Here is a 12041-nt window from a genome sequence, read left to right on the forward strand (position 1 = left end):
AGTAGGCGTGCTGTGTGTGCTTTATCACCTTTAATAGCGTTTCCTCTAATTCTTGGACTGTAAGCTGACTTTGTCCATTGTCCTTCTTTTTTCTGCATTTGTCTGCAAATCTCCTACAGTATGAAAGTACTCTTCTCATTCTTTCTAAATTTGAGAATCTCTAGCATATGTCCTCCTTTATCGTTGTCGTGTGCACCGTTATTTTCGTTTTGACTTCCTCCTCATTTGTCTCTGGTATTTCTTCTGATTCCTGCGTTAAAGTTTTGTTACTAGTCAGCCAAGTTGGTCCCTTCCACCATAGCTCTGCTTCTAATAATTCTGATGCGGTACTTCCACGTGAGAGGATGTCCGCTGGATTTTCCTTTGTATCTACCTTATGCCAATTTTTCGGTCCTATAACGCCTCTTATTTCCTCTACTCTGTTGGCGACGAACATTTTCCACCTTTTTGATGATCCTCTTATCCAAGCCAGGGTTATCGTTGAGTCCGACCATGCATATACCTCAATGTTTTCCCTGTTCAATGCTTGTAGGGTTTTCTTCATTAAATTTGCTAGTAGTACCGCGGCACACAGCTCGAGCCTCGGTAACGTCGTTTTCCCTTTCAATGGTGCGACTTTCGATTTTGCTATCATTAGATTCGTTTTAATTTCTGGGCCTAATACCCTTGAGTAGATTACCGCTCCATATCCTTTCATAGACGCATCTGCAAATCCATGTAGTTCTACTCTGTTTATCTTGCTTAAGTTGTTCCACCTGGGCAATGTTATTTTCTCCAGATTTACTAATTGCGCCTGGTATGTATTCCACCTGCTTTGTTGGTTGCTAGTTAATTCTTTATCCCAACTGGTCTTTTGATCCCATAATTCCTGTATGAACATTTTCGCCTGAATTACTACAGGTGCTATCCATCCCAGTGGGTCGTATAGTTTTGCTACTTCTGACAGTACGTGTCTTTTCGTTATTTTCTTTGCCGTCGTTATCCCTATTTTGAATGTGATTATATCCTCTTTAGGTGACCAGTGTATTCCTAACGTTTTCCGTACTTCTTCTTGTTTGAATGCCTTGGAGTCTACGTTCCTCATATCCTCCGGTACGTTCTCCATTATTTTTTCTTCGTTGCTCAACCATTTTCTAAGAATGAAACCTCCTTTTCTGAACAGTTGTATTAATTCCTTTTGGGCTGTTTCTGCTTCCTGCACTGTCCCAGCTCCTCCTAGTATATCGTCTACATACATGTTTTCTTTTACAATTTTCGATGCCAACGGGAACCTCGCTCCTTCGTCTTCTTGTAATTGTTGTATTGTTCTTAACGCTAAAAAGGGTGCTGCGGCCGTGCCGCATGTCACCGTCGTTAAGTTATACTCTTGTATGTGGTCCTTTGTGTCCTTTCTCCACAAAATTTTTTGATATTTTTGGTCTTCTTCTGCCATTCTGATTTGTCTAAACATTTTTTCCAGATCCGCTGAGTATGCTACCTTATTGGATCTCCATCGTAATAGTATATTTGTCAAATCTTGTTGTAATTTCGGCCCTGTGTGCATAATATCATTCAGACTTACTGCCGATGAGCTTTTGCTTGATGCATCAAACACGGCTCTTATTTTCGTTGTAGTACTGTCCTCTTTTCTCACTGGATGATGAGGTAAGTAGTACCCATCTCCCTGGTTTTCTGCTATTACCATATGACCTTGGTTTTCATAATCTTCCATGAATTGTCTGTAATTCGCTTCTAACTGTTTGTCTTTTGCAAACTTCCTTTCTAGTTGCATCAATCTGGCGAATGCTTGCTGTTTAGATTCTCCTAACTTTGCGACGTCTTCCCTAAACGGAATTTTTACTTCGTATCTCCCTTCTTCATTCCTTTTTACAGTCTGTCGATACAGTTCTTCACATTCTTGTTCTTCCACTGAGAAACTTGTGTCCTGATTTACTTCTTCTAATTCCCGGAAGTTCTTTATTTGTACGTCCATTTCTTGTCTTGATATCATACAGCATACTTCTGCTTTTATATTCTCCCTTTCTCGTGCTATTCCCGAAACTATCCATCCTAGTTTGGTGTTTTGACTCAGGAGTCCATTACTTATTCTGTGCATCCCTTCTGTCAATATGTAACTGTATTCTTTTACTCCTAGTAGTAAGTCTATCTTCCCTACCTTGTAATATCTTGGATCTACCAGTATTGCATTTTTCTCGTTATAGTCCGGTAGAATTATATCCTGTTCCGGTAAATTCCTTGTTATCTTCGGTAGTACTAGTGCTTCTATTTCCATCTCGAAGTCACTTTCATAATGAGTTTCGATTAAAAGTTTCATACTCCAGTTGGCTGTTTTTTCTCCTGGCGAGCCTATCCCGGATATGGTCGCCTGTATGAGCTTCCTTGTTGTTCCTAGCGTCGTCGCAGCTTGTTCCGTTATAAATGCGCATTGTGAACCTTGGTCGATTAGTGCTCTCATTATGTGTGAATCTCCTTTCGCAGTTCTTATGCCTACCACAGCTGTCGCTAGTAATGCTTCACCTTCCTTATGGCTTGCACAGTTTACTGAATTCTGCCCTCTTTGTTGGTCGTTGCTATTCCTATGCCCATTGGTATCTTGTGTATTTTCTCGCCTTCCGTTATTTTGTTCTCTGGCGTTGTATGGATTATTATTTCCTCCTCTGTACCTATCAGCTTGGTACCCGTTTCTTCTATTGTTTAAATCTCTTCCATTTCTTTCTTGTGTTTGTTCTCCTTTCGTTTCATTGGAGTTTCTTTTGTTGCTTGTGTTTCCTTTTTCATAATGCAACATATGGTGGTGGTCTCCGCCACAGTGTCTGCACCTATATTGTGAATAACATTGTTTTTCTTTTTTATGTGCTAGGCAGTTTGTACACAATCCAGTTTTTTTATCATCCTGTTCCGGTCTCTTACATTGAGTTCCTGAAATTCTCTACAGTTCGGTACTCCGTGATCTCCGTTGCATATCACGCAACGTGTTCTTGGTTTCCTAAGAGATCCTCCTTGCTTCTCTTGTCTTTTTTCTGACTCCAGCAGTTCCAGTGTCTGAAATCTTCGCTGTAAGAATGTTTGTGTCGATTTGTACGTCGGTATCTCTCTACTGTCTCCAATGAGGTTTTCGTACAGCCTCCTAGTTTCATTGTCCCATTTCGTTATGATAATTCGGGCTATCAATGGGCTCCACGCTTCCGTGTCTGTTCCTAACCCTCCTATGGCTTCCAGACTTTCGTGGAAGGTGTCATGTAGTGATTTCAATGCTCTAGCAGAAGATTCCTTTACTTCCTGCGCTAGTAGCATCCTGTCTATTAATTTAAACAATATCATCATTGGGTTCTCATACCTATCTTTTAGCATGTTCCAGGCCACTTCGTAGTTGGCCTCGGATATGTTTAAGTGTTGTATCATTCTGTTGGCTTCCCCTCTTACTTGAGTTTTTAGGTACTGCATTTTTTCTGCGTTTAATAACTGGTCGTTTTCATGTATTACTTTAGTAAACAGATCGTGGAAAGTTCTCCACGTTTCATATCTGCCTTCATACACTTTTACCTGCGGTAATGTCACACCGTCCCTCCTCTGTGTGCTTTCTGGCCGTTGCATTCCTGGCCTTATTTTCTTTAAAACTTCCCTGACTTTCCTCTTTAGATGATTTATTCTCTCTACTTCTCCATTATCTGTAGCGTCTAGTTCCTCATTTACTGCTGCTTCAATCATTAGTGTATTCACCTTTTCCATGTATTCTCTTAACTCTGACTGCAATTCTTCATCCTCCTGCAAGTCTTGTTCATTTTCTGGCCGTAATAATTCCTCGATTCTGTGTTTTCTTATCTGTATCTCCTTTACTTTCGGTGCTTTTCCTCTTTTCAGGACCCTTCCATATTCTTCCAACAGGGTTTTCCCCTCAATGTATGTCTTAAATACCTGATCATAGTATTTTGTTTCAAAATATTTTTCTTTCGTTATACCCCCTTCTAGCAGCTTTTCGTGGTGATTCAAAAATTTTGCCCAAAATTCTTCTAATTTTTCCTGTCTATCCCGGATGTATTGTTGATTTTTCCGAGATTGGGAATCCTTTTTTGTATTTGAAACGAGTTTCGCTATTTCTGCTCCTATTTCCGCTTGCTTAACGTATACACTTTCCATGATTATTTTTATAAATTTTTACATTCAGCGGTAAATATATTAGACAATACGAAATGTACGTTATTTATTAAATAAGTATACCTGTACTATTACACTTTCTTTTCTATCGGAATGTGCAATTTAGCAAAATATGAGTTTGACCTTGCCTGCTGTGCTATTCTTTGTACTGAGGTAGGTCAAGATGTAATCAACACACTCTTATAATGATATATATATATATATATATATATATATATATATATATATATATATATATATATATATATATATATTGTTATCAAAATAAATGAAATTATTTGCTACGTAATTATTTTAATTTTTCGAAATAAAGTATTTAATTGAAATTAAAAGCAAGCTATATGTATGAACGTTTCTTTTTTCAAATTGTCATACAAAATTACTGTTTAGTAAATTTTAGTAGTGAATGACGTTTATTTTTGTTTTATCAATTCTCTGTATTATTTAAATGGCATACAGTCTAAAGTACATTATTATACGATTGATAGAGTGGAGATTGTTGTTCTAAATTGTTAAATTGTAATAAAAAAAAACTTGTTAAATTGTAAGATTGTAAGAGTTGGAAGATTTTGTAATTATTCAAAAACTTACGGTTTTTTGTGTTCTTAGACGTTGAGGATCCCTCGCTTCTGGTGGGTTCTGCAATCGGTCCTGTCCTTTGGCTGCTCTGCGGCTCTAGTATGGCTCTCGGCTTTGGTACTGCTCTCGGCTCTAGTATGGCTCTCGGCTTTGGTACTGCTCTCGGCTCTAGTATGGCTCTCGGCTTTGGTACTGCTGTCGGCTCTAGTATGGCTCTCGGCTTTGGTACTGCTCTCGGCTCTAGTATGGCTCTCGGCTTTGGTACTGCTCTCGTTCTCCCGGGTCTAGTGGTCTCTCTCTGCTACTGAGGGTGTTGCTGGCGTGGACTGTATAGGCTCTCTCAAGCTTCCTTGAAGTATTCTGTTTCTCGATAGGACCATGAACAAATTCCCCTTCGTTGGATCAGTGAAGATGTTCGTTCAGTTGTAATGGAAACACCAAATAATAGTAGCAGAGTTTATTGTTGAGACGTACACTATGGGTGTTGACCCGGGATTACTTTGAGTAGAGACTGATGAAGTTGATCGTTGAAGACTATCAAGTTTGTTGAGTGAATATTGATTGAATGCTTCTCTAGGCAAGAGATCTTAGTTTTATATGTTTTAATTGGGTCAATATATTCGCGGACCTCGCGTGATATGTGTATTTAATTTATGTAAATTGTTTAACTTTGTCAGCACTTTTGACTGATGTCCAAATTATATTATTGATAATTGACCAAATGTGTATGTAACCTAATTAACTACGTGTGTGTATTTAGTAACAAATAGATTCATTCGGTCTACTGGGTGATAAAATTATACTGTCCAATTTCGGATATGAATTCTGAAGATTTGATATTGGACACTAACTGTTACTAGCATGGAACTCAAGGCCAAGCATGTCTTTCCCAATGATAATGTGAAAATTGAATTAATGACTCCAACTAAGAATAATACACCAATAACTATACCTTTCCGTAAATGGGAGCTCAATGAACTACCTTCACTTACGGCAGGATCTCGACGTGAAATATGGAGTGTAAAGACAACTTCAGCAATTGAACGTCCACGGTATGTCATTGTAGCTTTTCAAACTTCTAAACGAGATGACATTCACGCCAATCCAACGTTATTCGATCACATTAGAATGTCAAGCATACGAGTGGTTATTAATGGGGAATATTGGCCTAACGAGAGAATGCAATTAGATTTTAATAAAAATGACTATGCTATAGCTCACTACAACTATACCGAATTCTTTTCCAGTTATGCTCATTCGTCAACAAAACATCCCATCTTGGATTATCAGGCATTCAAAAAATATGCCTTGTTTGTTTTTGACTGTTCCAAGCAGGATGATACATCATTCAGATCGGGAACCGTTGATGTTAAGTTGGAAATCGAAGCAGATGAAGGTTTTCCGGCAGGTACTCGAGCGTACTGTTTAATTGTTCACGACATTCTACTCGAATACTTTCCTCTAACTGAACTTGTCAAAAATATCATTTAAAAAGATTAAATAAGTTGAATGAAGTGTTAGTAGCAGACAAGCAGTCATCATGAGAGTAGCGTTCGTAGACATACAGGGATTCACCGTAGATGGGTGGTTCGTACCCAAAGAACTAAGTATGTAAATTGGTTTTAAACATTGTCATTATATATGTAAACCTCCACAACCGTTTGCTACATTGAGTAATCAATATAAGAAGACTGCTGCGTACTTGGAGAAAAACGTGCATTGTCTTCGGTATTCTAATGGAGATGTTGAATATTCCAAAATAAATGAAATACTGGAATCTAAGTTGTTGTATGCTGCCGACTATATCTACGTTCGCGGAGAACAAAAAGCAGATTTTTTTAAACAGAAGTGTCACATGATTGGCGTATTTCCCATAATTATCGATGTTTGCAAGTATGATGGTACACCGTGTGCAACAGGAAAATTTGTTGCAGATTCAAATGCTTGTCACACAACTGGATTATTTTTCTGCTCTCCGATAAATGTAAATCGCCTCCGCCAATGGTTTTGTGAAAAGATATTACCTATGTAAATTGGATTTTTTTAAATAAAAGAATAAAAGTTTTGCTTTAGTTTTATTTTAACACTTTTCCTTTTTTACATATTTATTTTAATGCAAGATGATTCGCATTTGCGATTTACAAAAAATTTTATAATGATATTAATCGTCAGAAATACATTCATTACTAATATGATTGTTAACAGTATAATCGATGAACCATATTGAGCGATGACACCATTATTAGTTTTACACCATTTTGAATCACTTTCGGTGTTATTTGGGGATATTAGCCTGATCTTGTAGAATGCTCCTCCTGACTTTGGTATCGCTTTGAAAAATACTGGAAGCTGTCCATAATTCACCACTTCATGATCCATTAGAGTCCATTCAGTTCGATTACAGTCAGTTTTTACATCATTAAAACATATCGCCATGTTCTTAACATTGTTTGGAACTTTTGTATAAAGGACATTGTTAACGATAGCTGTGAGAATAATGAATGATATTGTTAGTTGAGACATCTTGTCGGCTGAATTCTTTTTAATGGGTATTGTGTTTTTGGTAGCTTTCTATCAGACAAATGAAACTCTGCAAATCGTTTTTCAATTTTCGTTATATCTTCGTACCACTGTATATCCACCTTCAACTTTTGTATTTTTTCGCATAACTCTTCTAGCCTGCACTGTATGAGCGACATGAGTTAAATAAATGACTTTCATTCAAACCCCAATATAAATAATATTCTCGATAATCCCAACTGCTGTGGTATTATTCTAACCTAATTATTTGGTTGTAATATTTTACAAATCCAATAAATAATATTTGTTGTACACAAGTTTTTCGTTGCACCCTGTATACATAAATATACATTTACTTTACGGAATGTCGTACCTTGCAAATGTACGGACTGTGTAAACCTTGCATATATAATTATACACAATATTTGGCGTCATATTACGTCCGGTGTCTAATTACTACAATTGTAATTATACTTATTGTAATAAGCTGATTCTTGAAAAAAATTGTTGCACGTGTTTCCGGCGACCGTGTGAGAAATGTTAAAAGGAAATGCACATCCGTTGGTTGGAATTTTTATAAAGATTTATAATTTTAATTATATATACGAAGTTAAAATTACTCGTAAAATATAAATTGAAAAATAAACGAATTTTTGCTATTACGTTAATTGTTGTGGATAAAATATATTTGAGGTATATTAAAAATTACTCGTAAAATATACATTGAGAAAATTTAAAAGTTTTTACGCTAATCATCGTCTATAAAATATATACGAAGTACACACTTCTCTTTGTCTATCAACGTTAATTCGTCTTCTTCTTTCCGGCTGTCAATTCGTATTGTTTTCGGCTGTCGCCATTGGTGTTCGTCGAGGCGTATCTTCGTTATTATTGGGGGAATGGGGGGGCGTTTGGGTGTCTTTTCGTGATAGCCTCCACCATTGGTCGATGTACGTCGTTCTCATTGGACGTCGATACACACTTTCCCATTGGGGGTGTTCCTATGTCACCATTGGTCGGTGAGACACGAGGATGAACTCAATTCGATGTCATGATGCCGCTATTCTACATAGATACGTTCTGACATCACGAGTAGGGCGTTTTTGTGTCACCATTGGTCGAGGATATGGTCTAACGTCATGAGGGGACGTTCCTTTGCCACCATTGGTCAGGCGTTTACTTGGGGGCGTTTTTGGCACCATTGGTCTACGATATGTTCTAACGTCACGAGGGGACGATCCTATGTCACCATTGGTCGAGAATATGTTCTAACGTCACGAGTGGAGCGTTTCTGTGCCGTCATTGGTCGAGGATATGTTCTAACGTCACGAGGGGACGTTCCTATGCCACCATTGGTCGACGATATGTTCTAACGTCACGAATGGGACGTTTCTGTGTCACCATTGGTCTACGATATGTTCTAACGTCACGAGGGGACGATCCTATGCCACCATTGGTCGAGGATATGTTCTAACGTCACGAGTGGAGCGTTTCTGTGCCGTCATTGGTCAAGGATATGTTCTAACGTCACGAGGGGACGTTCCTATGCCACCATTGGTCGACAATATGTTCGAACGTCACGAGTGGGGCGTTTCTGTATCACCATTGGTCGAGGATATGTTCTAACGTCACGAGGGGACGTACCTACGTCACTATTGGCCGAGGGCGTGGCATTGAGACACGGGGGACGTTCCTACGTCACCAGCGAGGCGTGGCCTAGTGTGACGTCAGTGGGCGGGGCTTGTGACGTCAGAGTGGGAGTGGAGGGGGGTCTCCCAACCGACCCAACCTCTACTTATAAAATATAATAATGGACAATACATTCTAAAAATTTTTTGGTCAGGATAGTAAATCTTAGTTCATTTCATGACATCTTTTGATAGTGTGTTTTAACTCTGGTACATAGAGAAAAGAAAGAAAAAAACAATGTGATTAAAATGTAATTCATCATCATCATCACTGGCTCGACAACCTTTTTTGGGTCTTGGCCTGTTCCAGGATTCTTCTCCATTCTGATCTGTTTCGTGCTTTTTTTCTCCAGTTTTTTATTTTTAAGGTTGTTATATCATTTTCTATTTGTTCTAAGTATCTTAGTTTCGGTCTTCCTCTTGTTCTTTTTCCTACTGGCATCTGTTTGAATATTTTGTTTGGTATTTCGCCTTCTTCCATTCTTTCGACATGTCCTATCCAACGCAGCCGTCCTATTTTAATGAATGTTATAATATCCGGATCCTGGTATATTTTGTATAGTTGAGTTGTATCGTCTTCGCCATATTCCGTTTTCTTTTGTGCCCTTATATATGTGTCGCAAGATTTTTCTTTCGAAGGTGGCTAACAACGTTTCCTCTCTTTTAGTGAGTGTCCAGGTTTCTGAGCCATATGTGAGTACCGGTCTTATTAGGGTTTTATATATTTGGCATTTTGTCTTTCTTGCGACGTTATCTGATCTTAGGTGTCTAATTAAGCCATGGTAACATTTATTTGCAATAAATATTCGCCTCTTCACTTCCTCCGTAACGTTATTATCAGACGTGACTAGGGATCCCAAGTATATAAAGTTTTTTACCCCCTCTATGTTGTATTCTCCTATTGTTATATTTTGTGGCTGCCTTATTTCTGCGTTTTTACTTACCTGCATATATTTTGTTTTGGTCTGATTGATTTTAAGACCACTATTTTGTGCAGCTCGTTCTATTTGGTTGTATGCCTCTATCATTTCTCTTCTTGATGTGGCGATTATGTCAACATCATCTGAAAATGCTAGTATTTGCACGCTTTTATTAATGATTGTTCCTCGTGTATTGACTGTTGTGTCCCTCAGTATTTTCTCGAGTACGATGTTGAACAAGATGCATGATAGAGCGTCTCCCTGGCGTAGTCCCTTTTTCACATCTATTGTTTCCGTTAATTCATTTTGTATCCATATTCTACTTTCTACTTTTAGAGATTCTTTTATCAGTTCTATTAGTTGTGTTGGTATATTAAATTCTTTCATTGCTTTTATTAAGAATTCTCGGTTTATATTGTCATATGCGCTTTCAAAGTCTATGAAGAGATGATGTGTGTCGATGTTATATTCACTTGTTTTTTCGAGGATCTGTCGCAGAACAAATATCTGGTCTATTGTTGACTTCTGTCTACAGAAGCCACTTTGGTATTTGCCAACTATTTTTTCAGCGTGTGGTCTAAGTCTTTCATAAATGACATTGGACATTATTTTGTATGCTGCATTCAGCAGAGTGATTTCACGGTAGTTTGCACATTCTAACTGATTTCCTTTTTTATGTAATGGTACAATAATACCGCTATTCCACTCCGTTGGTAGCTGTTTATTCGACCATATCTTTGTTATCAATTCATGTATTGTTTTTTGTAGTGCGTCTCCTCCTTCCTTTACTAACTCCGATGCTATTTGGTCCGATCCCGGTGCTTTATTGTTCTTTAATTTTTCTACTGCTGCTCTAATCTCGGCTATTGTTGGTGGAGTCTTTTCTCTGTTGTCTGCTTGGTCTAATGGTATGTCAGGGGTCGTCTCTCGGTCGATCTCCTTCAAACTTTTCCGTAAAATGTTCTGTCCATCTACTTAGTATCTCTTGCTGTTCTGTCAATATATTACCTTCAAAATATAATTAGTTGTTCTTGATATTGTATTCATTTTCAAGAGACAAGAGGCCATATTGGGTAGATTATTATTTTTGATTATTAAACTTGTCTTAATGGTATGCAGCCAGTTATACATACAAGAATATGTAAAGGTAGAATATTTATTTTATTTTTGATGTTTTTCAAGTACATAACAATAAATGTCGTCTCTTACTGGGCATACCAGTAAGAGACGAATACCTATACACCTTAAGTTTTGCCGACGATCAAGTAGTCATCGCACAAGATGAAGAAGATCTCAGCTTTATGCTCAGAAAACTAGAAGAAGAATATAAAAACAACGGAATGGAAATAAACTTAGAGAAAACCGAATACCTAACAACAGAAAACAAGGATATGAGAAACCTAGAGATAGAAGAGGGAAGACAAATAAATGGAACAGAAAAATTCAAGTATTTAGGAACCATAATATCGAACCAGGGAACAACAGAAGAAGATATAAACAACAGACTGAGACAAACAAGAAACTGTATAAGACAACTAAACTCAGTGTTGTGGGATAAGAACATTACGATAAAGACAAAAAAGAGAATATATAATACCCTGACAAGAAGTATCCTGACATATGGGTCCGAAAACTGGACAATAAACAAGAGAAATAGAGGTAGAATAAGAGCAGTAGAAATGGAGTTCCTGAGGAGAAGCTGTAGACTTACAAAAAGAGACAGAATTGAAAACGCAGAGATTAAGCGGAGAATGGGAGTGCAATCAGACATAATCGACTATATAGAGGAGAAGAGACTATCCTGGTACGGCCACGTCAGAAGAGCGGACAGAGGACGCTGGATAAACAAAATCACAGAATGGAGCCCGATTGGAAGAAGAAAGAGAGGAAGACCCCGAAGGTCATTCAGAGATGAAATCGACGAGGCTATGGAGAAAAGAACCCTGCGAGATGGAGACTGGAATGACAGGGAAAATTGGAGAAAACGGTTGAGTGAAGGAAGACAGTGAAAACTGTGGAAATCCTTAGTAGTAGTAACAATAAATGTTGCTTAATTTATCTATGTCAGATTTTTTATTTATGCACGATGTACTAGATTTTATGTAACACATTTCCAAGAAAACACGTTTTGTATGGTTTTTTTCTTTTGCCAAAATACAGGAATCCTCGAAGTTGAACG

General features: G+C 37.8%; 1 protein-coding gene across 3 annotated transcripts in view; it reads right to left on the reverse strand.

Moving 5' to 3' along the window:
- LOC140441400 (protein arginine methyltransferase NDUFAF7 homolog, mitochondrial) overlaps positions 1-12041 on the reverse strand; it is a 378831-nt gene that overhangs the window by 236505 nt on the left and 130285 nt on the right. The gene's annotated exons all lie outside the window — the stretch shown is intronic.

The sequence above is a fragment of the Diabrotica undecimpunctata genome, chromosome 5 (assembly GCF_040954645.1).
Source record: "Diabrotica undecimpunctata isolate CICGRU chromosome 5, icDiaUnde3, whole genome shotgun sequence".
NCBI classification, from domain to species: domain Eukaryota; kingdom Metazoa; phylum Arthropoda; class Insecta; order Coleoptera; family Chrysomelidae; genus Diabrotica; species Diabrotica undecimpunctata.